Source organism: Aethalodelphis obliquidens, unplaced genomic scaffold (genome assembly GCF_003676395.1).
Source record: "Aethalodelphis obliquidens isolate GAN/ISIS:26980383/991018 unplaced genomic scaffold, ASM367639v1 scaffold25, whole genome shotgun sequence".
NCBI lineage: Eukaryota > Metazoa > Chordata > Mammalia > Artiodactyla > Delphinidae > Aethalodelphis > Aethalodelphis obliquidens.
Window position 1 is genome coordinate 16,662,566 of NW_020837969.1, and position 15,981 is coordinate 16,678,546.

The window sequence follows — 15,981 nt, forward strand, 5'->3', positions numbered from 1 at the left end:
CTAGAAGAATCCCTGCCTGGAGAATGCTTTGGGATTTGCTAGTGCTGGTTTCCTTACTTGCCAATGCCAGAGCAGCAGCAAGAGGCACTGCATTAGAAAACAGAAATTATTACCATGACACCTTTGGTGTCATACATGCATATACATATAATTATGAAGGAACATAAATTACTTTTCAAAAACTGACAGTATTTTTTGTAGCATCTTGTGTCCATGTGCTTTTGGAGCAAATGGTAACATAAGGTATGACTTTTTTTAGGAGTATTGACTTGTCGGTATAGCACTATACAAACCCAGCATTTTCAACTACCAACCAAACATATGTTAAAAAGAAATATTCCATCACAGAGAGCAATACATAAACACAAATCTACACTTTCCTTTTATCTACCTGAATCAGCATATATAGTAGGCATGTCTCTCCTTAAATTGTAAAACCAGAAGTCAGTCCTGCTGGAAAGGGTCATAGACAGCCAGGCAACATTCCTGTGTTATAACTTAGTGGCATGTGCATTTGTGCATTTGTCTGCATCAGACAAAGACTTGTTTTCAAGCTTCTGTTAATCCCTAAAAGTAGGAAAATATAGGTGTGCCGATCGAGGACTTTTATAAAAAGAGACTCACAATACCCCACTGTCCTTAAGACCCATTCAAAAAAACCACCTTAGAGAAGAGGCCCTTTTAATAAAAGAGTCACTCAACCCTTTGGATGGAATCCCAGGGAAGATCTTTCAAACATCAAATTTCACTGTATAGCAAATTTGCAAAATAAGAATACACTCACTTCTTGTATCCTCTTTGTAATACAGAGAAGCAAAGAAGTGGACTTTTGATTAGCCTTCAATATGAAAGAAAGCTTCTTTTTCCTTCACTTATTTTTTAAACCCACCAAACCCTATGTGTAGTAGAAATATAGAAATAGTCTGGGAAATAAATTCTAAGAAGCAGAATTATCTGAATCATTTAAAAATATTTTTCTAAAATTATGCATTTTCCCTCCCTAAAACTTAGATTGAATTAACAAGGCATGCTCTTTAAGGCTGGTTATACTCTCCTCTGCTGTTCCTGCAATTCAGGGGGTTAACACCAAGTGACTGATTATGCCTTGGGTTATCCAGCAAGGGCCCCAAGAGCTCCACCTAACAGGAGAGAAAAAATCTGAGAGATGAGCTGAAGCATGAGAACCAGACATCTCCCTGAGCTTTGTCTACAAAAACCAAGTTCTTTGCTTGAAATTGCAGTAGATATCATATTAACTGCTTACAATTTTATATTATCTCATAATAAATTATACTTTGAAAGATTTTTTAAATTTAGTTAGAGATGGACACATATAGTTATTGGCCTCCACTTATTCTCAGTCCGTTTTGCCTCTAAGACCTTTCACAGAATTCTTTGATATATAAAGATGTACAATACAATGAAGATGTATTTCATACTCAAGTCCAATGTAGGTCAGTGTGGGCTCTGCTCCACCTCATTGTTCAGGAAGCCAAGTGATGGACACTCTCACGTCTCCACACATGGTCCCACAGCCAGCCAAGGCAGGGCAAGAGCAAGCACGGAGGACTCAGCCTGAGCTTCAGCCCAGAATTCACACAAATGTCTGTACTTTTAGCCTTAATCAGTACAAATGGCATGATTCCAACTGAGCTAGAAGGGAAGCTGTGACATGTAAGTGACCACATGGATATTCCAAGGGCGTTAAGTGTCTCTGGCACACCTGGAATCCTTTCTCTGAAGGCCAGAAACTCACACTACACTCACTCAAAATCGGGCTTGCCTTATTTTGCTTTCAAAATTGTTCTACGGCCTTGGATCCTTCTTCTTCTCCTAAATTACCACTATCATCAGGGAAAGTTCTAGGGGGCCTAGAATTCTAGGCTTTCCTTTCCTCCCGTTTCATAATAAAAGAAAAAACATTAAAAAAAAAATCGGGCTTGGGACATTCCAGCTTTAAAGAGACAGCCTGCCATGAAAACGTTTCCTCCTTCTCCCTGCTTCCTGGCTTTAGAACAGAAAGCCATGGATCAAATTGATTCTTATTTTTCAAAGAAAAATAGAAAGTAATATTTGATTTCCTGTTAGAAAGGCACTGACGAGAATAGAAAGAGCTCTTGCTAAGAATAAACAGGATGGTCTGAATCTACCCTTTATTAGCCAAGATACTTAACTTTTCTGTGCTTTACTTAGTTCACCTTATCATGGGAATTGTCCTAAGTTACATCTTCCTTAAAGGAGGGTCCACGTCCTAACATATCTCATTACCTCTCATAACACCTGGCATAGCACCCTGCCCAGGAGTTGAGCTGATTTACAGCTACATCAGGAGTCGTGTTAAATGCTGGGTATATCACATATTCGCTCTCATCAGGGAGAAGAGACAACATCCGTCTGGCCCTAACTTTCATACAAAACTGCAAGTTGTAACCGTGTTTTTGACATTTGAGTTTCAGCATTTCTGATTCTGTCAAGTGAGCTTCTGGGTCAGGCAAACTCTTGCTTAGATTAGGGCATGAGGCTTTGATTAATGTGTTCATCTGAAAGCTTCCCCACATTAATACTCTCAGAGGATAACTTCGGTGTATTTGATCTTCTTCTTCTTGAAAAGGAGATAAGAGGTTCTATTCACTGCATTCACATATCTCTAAAAAGCTAAGCCAATCTTAATTTTCTTACCTAACCACATAGAACTTTCTCCACTTGACTTTTAGACCTTATTTAATCTGACCTTACCCTATTTCGCTAACCTCATGTGGACCAAGACTTGCAAAGGCTTATGTTAAGGGATAATGTGCTTTGCACTAAACATGCCTGTCCTCCCAAGGAAACAACTGCAGGAAGTTGTGAAGGTTTTAAAACATTGTGGACATTGCCCCACCCCCTCCCTTCCTAACCTTCAATCTGGACAGACTTGTGACTGCTTAGACCAAATGAGTATGGCAGAAGTGACTCTGGGCGACTCCCAAAAGTGGGTTATAAAAGATGATGCAACTTCTACTTGTATGCTAGAACATTCATGCTTGGAGTCCTGAGCCACTGTGCTTATGTCTATCCTAGAGCCATCAAGCTGTGAGGAAACCAAACCACATGGAAAGACCACATGCAGGTGCTTCAGTCAATAGCTCTAGTCTTTGCATCATCCTAGCCCAGGCACCAGACATGTGAATGAATGAGTCTTCAGGCGTTTCCATCCACCAGTTTTTTTAGTCTTTCTAGCTGAAGACCCAAATAGCATGGTGTAGAGGAAAGCCATCCTCACTGTACAATCTGAATGCTTGACCAACTAATGAACATAATAAAATGGTTATTTTAAGCCTCAAAATCTTGGGGTAAATAGTTACATGGGGCTAGTAACTGCAAGAAGTCTATGCCTATAGGCCCTATATTCATTTTCTAGAGCTGCTGTAATGAAATACCACAAACTGTGTGGTTTAAACAGCAAAAATTTGTCTCACGGTTTTGGAAGCTTAGAAGTCCAAGATCAAGGTGTCAGCAGGGTTGGTTCCTTCTGAGTGTCATGAAGGGAGGAGCTGTCCCACACCTCTCACCTTGGCTTATAGATGACTGCCTTCTCCCTGTTCCTTCATGCTGTTTTCCCTCTGTACCTATCTGTGACCAACTTTTCCCTTTACATAAGGACATTAGTCATATTGGATTAGGGCACACCTTGATGACCTCATTTTAACTTGATTCCCTCTTTAAAGATCCCTGTCTCCAAATACAGTTACACTCTAAGGCACTGGAGGTTAAGACTTTCAAATATGATGATGAATTATTGGGGGACACAATCCGACCCATGACAGGCCCAAAGGTTACATATATAGCATTGTATATGAAGGCATTTTCTTTCACTATCTCTGGGATAGTGAAAGGAATTGCCTTAAAAGATTGTGGAGTCAAGTTCCATCTTCTGAGTGTATAAAAATACTATGTATATGCATATATGACACACATATATATATCATATGTGTCATGACACATATGTGTATATGTGTGTATTGCAAAACATGGATGGACCTTGAGGGCATTATGTTAAGTGAAAGGCAAAGAAAGGCAAATACTGTCACTTATATGTGGAATCTAAAAAAGCCAAACTCATAGAAACAGAGAGTAGAATGGTTGTTACCAAGGGCTGGGGAGTAGGGGCAATGGGGAGATATTGGTCAAATGGTACAAACTTCCAGTTATAAGATAAATAAGTTCTGGGGATCTAATGTACAGCATGGTGACTATAGTTCACAGTACTGTATTGTATACTTGAAAGGTACTAGGAGAGTAGATCTTAAATGTTCTCACCACCAAAAAAAAAAAGTGGAATTATGTAAGATGATGGAGGTGTTAACTAACCCTATTGTGGAAATCATTTCATAATACATACATGCATCAAATCATCACATTGTACCCCTTAAACTAAACAATGTTACATGTCAATTATATCTCAGTAAAACTGGAAGGGAAAAAAGAAGTAATCAAGTTCACATCCTAGAAATGAAAAACACAGTAATAAAGATGAAGAATATGTTCTAGAGGCTCATGAATAGACACAAAATCCAGGAAAGAATCAGCAAAGTTAAAGATAGGTCAATAGAAATTACCTACTGAAACACAAAGCAAAAAAGGAATGAGGGAAGAAAAAGAACAGAGCAACCAGGAATTGTGAGATAATATCAAATGGTCTAATATGTGTATCGTTGGAATCCCAGAAGAAGAGAGAGAGAAAATAGGGCAGAAGAATTATTTGAAGAAATACTAGCCAAGAGTGTTACAAAATCAATGACCACCCCCTAAACCTCAGATCCAACAGCTCAGAGAACACTAAACAGAAATAAATAATAAAACATACACACACTTGTGTGCATGAACACATACACACCTGGCACCTCACATTCAAACTGCTGCAAACAAAACACAAATAGGAAATTCTGAAGGCAGCCAGAAAAAAAAAAGAGACACATTTCCATTGGGAGACAACTTTCCATGGGTCACATGTGTTTCTGAATATCTTGCAAAGTGAGGCACTAATTGCCCATTGTTCCAGACTACCCATACAAGATTGTGTATAAAACAGCCTTATGAGATAGAAATGGTGTCTCTTTCCAGAGCAAAAAGCAGGGTTGCTTACAGTCTTAGAAGATACAGTGTCTCTCTCCAGAATAAAAGGCAGATATGTTTACTGCTTATTAGAAAAGATTTGGGTCCCCTAAGTTTAGGGTTCCTCTCCTATAATGCAATGCATCTGGGATCATTTGCATCACCCTTTTAGGACATGGGGGCAAGGGGAACAGATGCAAATATGCTGGTGCTCATGCTGTTTTCTGTGCCATGAGTAAAAAAGTTCTTTGTTTCTCACTCGAAAGTCTCATATCTTCGGCCAGCTTCTATGAACCTGGAAAGACTAAGTTTTTAGCTTGCAAATAGAGTAAAATCCCAGACCCTTTACAGCTCTTTACAGTAAGAAAAGATTACAGTAGACTTCTCATCACAAAACATGCAACACAGAATACAATGGAGTGATATCTTGAAAGTGCTAAGAGAAAAAGCTGTCAACTGAGTGCTGTATTCCCTCTAAAGACATTTTTCAAAAAATGAAGGAGACTTACTTCACTCTGTATGACAGACTCTAGGTCCATCCACCTCACTACAAATAACTCAATTTCGTTTCTTTTTATGGCTGAGTAATAGTCCATTGTATATATGTGCCACATCTTCTTCATCCATTCATCTGATGATGGACACTTAGGTTGCTTCCATCTCCTGGCTATTGTAAATAGAGCTGCAATGAACATTTTGGTACACGACTCTTTTTGAATTATGGTTTTCTCAGGGTATATGCCCAGTAGTGGGATTGCTGGGCCATATGGTAGTTCTATTTGTAGTTTTTTGGGGGAAGGGTAAGCTGTGACAAAGTGAGAGAGTGGCATGGACATATACACACTACCAAACGTAAAATAAATAGCTAGTGGGAAGCAGCCGCATAGCACAGGGAGATCAGCTCGGTGCTTTGTGACCACCTAGAGGGGTAGGATAGGGAGGGTGGGAGGGAGGGAGATGCAAGAGGAGGAGATATGGGAACAAATGTATATGTATAACTGATTCACTTTGTTATAAAGCAGAAACTAACACACCATTGTAAAGCAATTATACTCCAATAAAGATGTTTAAAAAAATGAAGGAGAAATAAAAACTATCTCAGACAAACAAAAACTGAGAGAATTCATGCCAACAGATCTACACTACAAGAATAGTAAAAAGAGTTCTCTGGAAAGAAAGAAAATTATACCAGACAGAAATTTGGATTTATACAAAGCCATGAAGAGTGTTTGAAATGGAATAAACAAATCTTGGATACAAACACCTGCCCCAATCATCCCTAAATTTGTCATTTCCTTTTGGACACTAAGTAGCCAGTCACCTTAAGGGTGTAAGGGGAAAAGCTCAGTCCTACACCCAGGCTGGGGAGCACAGAAAATGTGCACTAGTGCTATTGAGGCCAACTGCATCACACAACTCTAAATGCCCTGACAATAGTGCATGGAAGATTCAGGCTGAAGTAATTCAAATCTGGAAGTGTTGATGAGTACATCAGTTCTTGAGGCTACAGCTGCTGCTAAAGGAATCTAGAGTCTATCCAAGGACTTCAGCAACATTCCTCTGGCTGAAACAATAGAATAAGAGAAAATTGCGAAAGAAAAAATTTCTGTGGGAGGGAAAATTCATCTCGGGAACCTCAAACGCTTCACAGAAACAAGAAATGGACTTCACAATGGGAGGAGTTTCACTTTGTTAACTTTTACAGGTGGCAGCAAACTTAGGAGTTTAATATATTCATTTGGACCACATGCCATTTGGATTCTGCTGATGTCTAGTGAGCTTGATTGAACAACATGGCTATGGCAGTCATGATTCGTGTTCACCAACATCTAGTTCTCTTCTTTCTGGGCACATGGAAGACTATACTTCCAAGATCCCTGTTACACACAGCCACATGAAAACTTCTAGCCAATGAAATGGGAGAAGTGATATGTATCCCTTTCAGGCTAAAGCCATGAAAAGCCTCTACACAACCCTTAGATTCTCTTTCTCTTCATCCAAGAACCTGGAGGTCTTATATGGACTTCATAGACAACAAGATTAAAGCAGTCTGAAGTGCTGAATCATCACACAGATGACAGCTGCCCTGGAAAGTTGCTCAGTCCCACAGAGGATTCATATAAATTTTTTGTGTGCCAAGTCACTGGGGAAAAAAAAATAAGACCAGAAATTAACAACTTTCTAAAGTTTTCTTTTACCTAAAATCTCTTCATATTTTCAGAATATCTTCTTAGATACAAAAGGAAAGAAAAATTAGAAGGCAAGGATCAAAAAATAAAAAGACCTTTTAGGGGAAATATTTTAAAATTTTTGTTCAGTTTTGGTTTTTTTCTTTTTTACTTCAAATATGTCAGCAAGCATGAGGCCATCTCTGGTTCTGATACAACTGGCGTTGATCATGTTCATGAGTGTAGTCATGATACCAGGACCAATCTGTGTATCCTCACTTATTCTCCCCGGTCAGAAGGACACAATAATGAAAAGCAAAGTCCCCAACGTGATGAAAATCTCTCCAATTCACAACCAGTTGAAAATGTTGTGGGCCCACTGCCAGATGGCATTCTTATGCTGTATCTTTTTCTCAGCACCCTAAATTAACCAGATGGAATTCCCTTTTAAGTGCCAACCTATTTAGTCTTTCAAAATGCAAAGGTTTTCTTTTTTTAGTTGGAGATCTGCCTCTCATCATAGAGATGGAACAATGCATTCTTGACTTCTCCTGAAAAGCACTTTCTGGATACAATAAGCTCAGAGGAAGGTAAAGACAGATCCCAGAGCGCTTGTGTCAGGCAGGGTATACCGACAATGCACATAGATCTAGGCAGACTTTCAGAGCACTGACTGTCACCTCATGAAACCCTCCATGGTAATAGCCAGGCCAGCCTCATAAGGAATTCTTCAGGGCAGAATAAGTCAACAGAGGAAGAGCTATTCTAAATGAATAATTGAATTAATTAAATCTATTGATAAAGAAAAGCTCCATGGTCCAGGAGTATATTTGGCACAGTGTTTCAAAAATGAAGATATACACATTCTTCTGGTGTATCTCAAATTCTGGTGTATTTGGGAAAATACAATGCTCAAAGACCGTATTAATTCTAAAATAGCCAAAGTTAAAAAGCAAGACAGAAGTATAATACTGTAAAACACTCATTCTCAAAAGATTAAGTGGTGTGAGAGAGGTTTTCATTTATTTATTTAAAAAACATTTATTGCACATCTATCATATGCCAGGTTTTGAACTGACCTAATTTATGCAGGTGGATTATATCTGGGGATACCAATATTTTGTTCTCCCTGCATTTTTCCCTCTTCCCAGTGTGGCAGAGTGGGTATTCTATAGAATGTGGGCTCTGGAATCAGGGTGCTGCTATACTTTTACCAGCTACGCGACTTTAACAAGTTACTTAATCTCTTCGTGTTTAAATTTCCTCATCTATAACATGAGGGAAAGAGGTAATCCATGTAAAGTATTTAGAACAGTGTCTATAGACAATAGGGGCTCAGTTTTACCCATCATGATTTGCTGTTACCCCAAATTCAAACTGGTAGCTCTTCCTTATTTCAGAAGTATATGGCAGAGGAGCAAGTATAAGTGTTAAACACAAGTTTAAGTGTTAAACACACACACACACACACACACACACACACACTCTGGGCCTTAGGCGATCAATAGCTCAGCAGACCAGTGGGGAGCCTCTGAGTGCTTAGCTTTCTGGTAGATCTGAACCTGTCCCAGGAGCAGCTGCTAACAAGGGTTCTATCCTTGATCAGTGTAGCAGCTCTAAATACCTCTAGGGCCACACCACCTGCTCCTGATTTTTGTCAACCTGCTCTCAGGAAACCCTCCCTCAAGGGTACACCTTGTCATTCATGCCATCTCTTCTCTAAGCAATCAGAACCAGGTCTCTGTCCTGCTCCTCCTTGGGTCAGGTTTCCCTATGTCATCAGTTGCTTGATGGCCTCAGCTACTTCTGGTGCAGAGAGGTCTTTGACTTATTCCATAAAAATCATAGCTTTGACCCATTTCCTATAATATCATTGCAAAGGACTAAATAGATCTCCCCAAAATTCATATGTCAAAACCCTAAACCCCAATGTCATTGTATTAGGAGGTAGGGTCTTTGGGAGCTGATTAGATCATGAGGGTAGAGCCCTCATGAATGGGATGAATGCCCTTAGAGACCTCTGAAAGATCCCTTGCCCCTTCTGCCACATGAGGACACAGCAAGAAGAGAACCGTCTATGAACCAGGAAGCAGACCTTTGCCACACTCTGGATCTGCTGGCATCTTGATCTTGGACTTCCCAGCCTCCAGAACCATGAGAAATTAAGGCTGTTTAAACCACTCAGTCTATAGTATTTTGTTATAGCAGCCCGAACAAATTAAGACAATCACTCTAGCTTCACTTCCCCTTAGAGGAAGTCTCTTCACCTTCCATTACTGTGCTAGAGCTGGCTTGCACTGGCTGGGGAGAGCAGATTGTGCTAATCTTTTCCAAACTCTATTCAGTCATGAGACGCTAGTAGCTTGAAAGTGGGCATATTTATTTACACCTCAGAAATTCAGCAAATGCTGCAAATCTGCACTTTTTATTTTTTGGAGAGCTAAGTTACCAGCATACCACTGTCTTTGCCTCAAACCTAGAGGCACAGAATTCCCCCATCTTCCCTGTCTCTGGAGGCCCTTAAGTGTAGACCATACCTGGGCCTCTTGCTTAGGTAAGAGGAAAGGTTGGATAATATCCTCCAAAATTGGTCTCTCATGTAATTTCAGTTCCTTCTCCACACTGCTTCCACAGTTATCTTTCTAAAATACAAATCTCATCTACTATGCAGTTTAAACTTTAATATGACATTCAAAGTCCTTCTACTCTGGCCCCAATTTTTCTGCTTTTATCTTAATATATATTTATGGTTTTATTTCCCTCCATTTTCTCCCAGATCCCAAATATCCTAGACCAGTTATTATTCCCCAAAGATATTCAGGCCCCCATGCCTCAATCTATAGTGTCTCAATCTAGCGTAGAATGTCCTTGACTAGCTTGAGTGTGACGTCTTCTCTGAAGTCTCCCTCATGACTGTGGGCAGAATGGCCCTTTTGTGTCTCTTCTCTCATGCCTCTATTAGAGCACTAGCTCTATGGATTTCAGATGGTTGTACTCATGTTTTAGCTTCCCTGCTAGATTTTGTGCTCCCCAAACAGGACAACTATGTGACTCATCTTTATCTGTACTAGACCAAGACAGTACCCAGCAATGCATTGTTGCTCAAAATACATTTTTTCATGAATTAATGAAGATCTAAAAGAGGAACTGAAGGACAAGACTAAGAACAAAAGTTCATCTTACTCTTCCCTTCCTGAATAATTCAGTCGTAAAGCCATTAGGTGGGGCTGAGCAAGAAAGGAGTCTCGGGCTTCCCTGGTGGCGCAGTGGTTGAGAGTCCGCCTGCCGATGCAGGGGACATGGGTTCGTGCCCCGGTCCGGGAAGATCCCACATGCCACGAAGCGGCTGAGCCCGTGAGCCATGGCCGCTGAGCCTGCGCGTCGGGAGCCTGTGCTCCGCAACGGGAGAGGCCACAACAGTGAGAAGCCCGCGTACTGCAAAAAAAAAAAAAAAGAAAGAAAGAAGTCTCTGCCACTGACAAGGAGGGTTGGGACGGAGCTGAAGTAGCACAAAGCAGGGTGCCAGAGTCTGAGCAGGAGGAAGGAGGGTATTCAAGAGGTGGGACAGGAGGGAAACCCAAGGTAGGTGTCAGCTCCCAAGGGGAGTGAAAACGGCATTCACACAGAGATGTGTTAAAAGACAAAAAGCCAACTTAAAGGTGCTCCCACTAGCAAAAGTGAAGAAAAAGTGAACATAAAATAAATGAGAGTAACAGATGATAACCAACTGAATAAAATAGTAAACCATTAATCCATCCTGACATATAAATACATTGACTGAAGTTTGATTAGGAACATGATAATTTGAAAGTCTCAAAGTACCTCCCCACAAAGTACTTGTTATTTACGAAGGAAAAATGAATAACTTTAGTGAAGACTGCTAGATAACAATCATAATCAAGAGATCAAACTAAACGTTACCAGTAATGGGACAAATTGAAATGTACCATCTGATATGATGCAATGAGAAGAACAGTATCACTTGTCTGATATTTCTGACAAAGATGCATACCTTAAATGTAATCATGGGGAAATATCAGATAAATCCACATTGATGGGAATTCTACAACATAACTGGCCTGTAATCTTCAAAAGTGTCAGGATGATAAAGGTCAAGGAAAGAATGAGAAACTTTTTCAGACTGAAGGAAACAAAAAATACATGACAACTAAGCATAAGATTCTGAACTGGATCCTTTTGCTATAAATAATAATATTGGGATAATTAACAAACTTGAATGGTGTCTTCAAATTATATGGTAGTAATGCATCAGTGTTAATTTTCTGATTTTGATAGTTATGTTGAGGACATATATAAAATGTTCTTATTTATAGGAAATATACTATGCAATATTCAAAAGTGATCAGGCATAATATCAGTAATTTGCTCTCAAAAGGATCAGGAAAAAGGTTCTTTGCATTATGCTTGTAAATTTTCTGTAAGTTTTAGAATGAAAACAATACAAATTGTGTATATATATAAATTCCTCCTTGACACTGATAATTAGCCATTGCTAAAGAACCAGCCAGCCACATTTGGTTCCATGTACACACTATTTCTACTAAGTATCAGAAATAAGACCTGTTGATTCTATTTCTTTTTATTTTAGTAGTTGTATATATCTTTTGCAAGGATATCATTGGCTGTAAAAGAATTAAATACACTTTTTATTTAATAAACATTGTATTTTTCTAAACTTCTGAGTGTTGAATGTTTTCCTAGAAAGAGAAGGAATTGTGTTTTGGTTTTGTTTCAGCGCTATTTTTTAATATTAATGTTAGCAGAAAAATATAATTTTTTAAACATCTGACTCTTTCTAGATCCACATTTGGTTTCTGTGTTTTTGTGAACAACTGATAAAACTAGTTTAGTCACTCTTGGCTTGTGGTATTTTGAAATCAAAATGGAATATATCAAAGAAGTCAACCACAAACATACACATTCACCCTCAGAGGAATCAACGTAGCTAAAAGGTTATCAGACATCATGCAGGGGCCGACTAAATTTACCAGCTCTTTTGCCCAGCCAGTCAAGTTCCTAGGAAGCAACATGGCCACCTCTGTTTTAACTGTTCTATTTCCTTGATTCTAAGATCATATGTTTTTCATATTTTAACATTTCTGAAATAAAGATTAATTTTGTGATCTATGTCAAAAGAAATTTGCCATTTGCAAGTTACTGCTGTAACTAGTGTTACAGTTTCTTATTGCCTATATGAATGTAGCCAAATCTCTTGGAAAAGATGGCAGAGTTTTCTGAGCTAGGAAAGGTTATTGTGAATCCATGAAAGATCTTCTCTCAGGCTCCAAACATCTACCTATCAGAAGTGTCAAGTTGTTTACCTTTCAGAGATTTATGAATCAAATAAGGAAAAAGTGAAACAACATATTTAGACATAGTATTCTTCAATGTGTCTCAAAGGTATAGTAGCCAGTAACTCTCCAAGTGCTAAGGAGGTCCAGAGCAGGAATGTGGGTTACAGGAAGCCATGTGTCATCATGATATTACACATCACTGCAGACACTAAAAATGATTCAGGAGAAACCCTAGACTCTGAATGCGACAAAGGTTTAGAATCAAACTTTAGGATATAAAATAAATTTGCATAAATAAATATATGCTATTGTCAGTTTTTTAAATTGTCTGCATTTAATATATTTTTAATCTATGAAAGCTGTTTATCTTATAAATGTTAGTGTCATAGGATTTTAAAATAATAAAAACACCAGTTCCATAAGACAATTTCTACTGATGCAGCGACTACGACTGCTGATAGTTCTTTGCTTTCAAAAGCTGAGTAATACAGACAAAAATTCAGAAATATGGAATCTAAATCTCTAATTTCTTTATAATTCTTGAATTAGGGACTTAAACCTTCACAGTTACAAGCTAGCTGAAACATTTTCTGGGAGGCAATGGGCCTGAGAACATGGGATTCTGCAAATAGCTTAGTGCAATCATATGATGCAATTTTGTTTCAGTTCACAATTACCATTTTACTTCCTGACTGTTCTTTTCCACTTGTGGCAGTACTAGGTAAGGTACAAGAGACCTAGGTAAGGTACAAGATCTAATAATGTTCTTGATACATAGCTGGCACTTAATAAATATTTACTGATTAAATGAATCAACAAATTCATTGAGTTCAGTCAATTCATCCACATAGGAAAAAAAATGTATATTGATGCCTAAGAAAGTCAATATTAGCTCTGCCCTACACTGCTTCTAACTTGAAAGATTTTCCAAGCCCCATTTGCTTTCTACTTATGTGACCTTTAAGTGTCTTACTAACTATGGGACTCCTTGAAGCTCTGAAAAAATGCCTCTCACAGATTATGTTGACCTACAAAAGAAGCTTTTCAGTTAGACAATTTTATTATTAAAATAACAAAACACCTGTCTGTTTTGAAGGCTCACCTATAAACCTATTCCTTTTTAGATTATATTTCATTATGCTGTTTTGATTAGAACTCTGTTTTACTACACCCTTGGGTGCCAGCATGAAGAGTTAGATTGAAACAAAATTCTGATTCATGGACTAATGAAAGTCTTGATACTTCATTTCCAACATGACCTTTATCTTCACTCCTGCATTCCTCATTCAAGGAGCTAAAGGTCGTACCTGGCTCGGGAAGTCTATATTCTCTCTTTCTTCCACCCTCTAGATGCCAATGTTTGTAAATGTACAGCAGATGGATATAAATAAATACTAACTGGACTCAAAAGGGGTAATCTTTGCCCTCTCAAACTTGACCCTCTCTTCTTCAACAGTGAAGGTGCCCAGTATCAGCAGACACTCATCACTTGCCAGTCACAGGCTTCTCTAGTTTTTACTTCCTCTCTGATAGGTGTGACAGACAATCGAATACAACAAGAGAGATTTTGATCTTTATTCACTCTTGCTGATAAAATTTGTACTAATCTGAAAAAAAAAATGGTTTTGGCCATGTGGACATGGTATACAAGTGCAAATTTCTTCTCTAAAAAAAAAAAAAAAAAAGACTGACCCAAGTCCACAGGGTGCTTTGAATGCAATCCTTGGATTAAAGAAATCCTGAGATCCATAGAGAACTCTTAGGTGTTTACCTGATAGTAGAATCATGAAGATCAACAAGCATTAAGAAACAATGAACCATCTAAGCACTATATTAAATTAAGAGGTGAAGAGAGCACAAGATGTGGAATCAGAAGTTCTGTTCCTGAATTTCAGCGCTGATTTCAGTTCAAGTGAACTGTGACTTTTGGCAAAACATTGACTTTATCCATAAAGTGGAGAAAATATAGTTAGACCTAATAATAATAGCAATAACATAATTATTATACTTATCTCACAGTATTATTTGGGAATTTAAAGAAGAAAATAATGTGTGTACAATAATTTTTAAATAAAAATTACTATATAAATGTTACTATTATCATGGTAACACTAAATAATAAATAAGAAGGCATCATGTTGGCCAACCCCACAAATACAGTGTTTCTTCTGAGAATTCTACATACCAGGAAGCTTTCCATGATACAATCCCCAGTGTCCCTATTGCAGGGTTATATTTCAGGGAATGTATATGGTCTAAGACACTCCCCTTAATAGCAAATTCATCATTCTAGGAGGTAGAGGCACGGAGTCCAATATAGTCATGTACAACACCATAATTAGGTAACTTGAAACTGACCTATATCTAGTGCCATTATTTTGCTGGGTTCTTTTAGAACTGTCCCTAATTCATTGTAAATTTTTAAACATGGGATGAAGATAATATGTACCACCCACAACTTCCGGGAAATGTAAACCAACAATATGTTTCATTGGCTATGAAGTCTGTTTGGATCACCTCCAAGGACCCAAAGGCAGATAAGCACACACAAGCCTGATCTACATAAATGAAGACTAAATATGAGGGTTACCTGGTGAAATTGTGAACTCCTAGTCCCTGGAAGTGTTCAATCAGAAACTAAATAACCCTCTGTAAGAAATATTACAGTCCCATTTTGGTAGATTGGCCTACATAATCTTTAAGGTTTTCAGAGTCAGTCTCTATGACTCAATGACTTAGCTGGTTTGGTTAGTTTGTGTAACTGTACACCGCAACTAATAAAGTGAATAACACTTATGTAAACTTAACTGAAAAATATTCCAAGATTCATCTTCTCAGACCACGTCTATTGACATTTCCATAATCTGAATACAGTTTCTGTGTAAATATTTCCAAAAGGCAATAATTTAAAAATTTTATATACAACATTAAAATATATATAGGATGCAATTATTCTCATCCATTGCTAACTGAAATACAGTGGAGATAAATTAGGAACCTTAAAAAGTAATCATCTGTTTTGGTTCAGTAACTTCAGTAATTCTTCATCTAGGAATTTATCTAAGAAATGATCAAAGATATACACAAAGGTTTATATATAAGGATACTTCTTTGTTTTGCACCAGAAACATTGTAAATCAACTATACGTCAATAAAATTTTTAAAATCATCTAGAAAATGAATTTTTAAAAAAGATAATCAGAGTTATTTATACTAGTTAAAATTTTTAAATAGCCTCCAGTTTATGTATATATTCACATGATGCCATATTCTGCAGTCCATTAAAAATCATATTTTATAAAACTTTATTAACCAAAGGAAATGCTTCTGATATATTAAATTTTAAAAACAAGTTTAAAATCAATATAGACCATGTGATCTCAAGTTTCTTTTATATAAATATA